The sequence below is a fragment of the Sinocyclocheilus anshuiensis genome, unplaced genomic scaffold (assembly GCF_001515605.1).
Source record: "Sinocyclocheilus anshuiensis isolate Anshui unplaced genomic scaffold, SAMN03320099.WGS_v1.1 scaffold249, whole genome shotgun sequence".
Taxonomy (NCBI): Eukaryota; Metazoa; Chordata; class Actinopteri; order Cypriniformes; family Cyprinidae; genus Sinocyclocheilus; species Sinocyclocheilus anshuiensis.
Window position 1 is genome coordinate 1,376,217 of NW_015540871.1, and position 430 is coordinate 1,376,646.

At 32.1% G+C, this 430-nt stretch overlaps 1 protein-coding gene across 1 annotated transcript in view; it reads left to right on the forward strand.

Moving 5' to 3' along the window:
* Positions 1 to 430, forward strand: part of LOC107688145 (pyridoxal-dependent decarboxylase domain-containing protein 1-like) — a 14,512-nt gene that overhangs the window by 3,560 nt on the left and 10,522 nt on the right. The gene's annotated exons all lie outside the window — the stretch shown is intronic.

A 430-nucleotide genomic window follows, 5' to 3' on the forward strand; every position in this document is an offset into this window, starting at 1 on the left:
TTAATGACAGAATTTTCAGTTTTGGGTGAACTAACCCTTTAAGACAGATAGGTCATGCTTTGAAACAGGTGCTTTTCCAGTTTGATAAAGTGATTTTTGAAGCAAATTATTATATGGTTTTAAATGTCCTACAAATATTTTAAAGGGGTCCTATTATGCTCTTTTACAAAGTCTTGATTTTGTTTTGGGGGTGTACTAGAACATGTTATTTGTAATGATATTCTAATGAGCCGCTTTTTGATATCACAAAGCCCAGAAAACAAACGTTGTAGTCAAAACGAGCCGTTCATTGTAGTTCTTGAAAATGGATTTTTAAAAAACTAAATATCTCCCTTTGGAGTGGACTTTGAGATTTGTAACTTTCTAGATCTTTTTAATGCCCAAACATACACACTACACACTGACTAAAATTAAAAAAGTGAAAACGCAT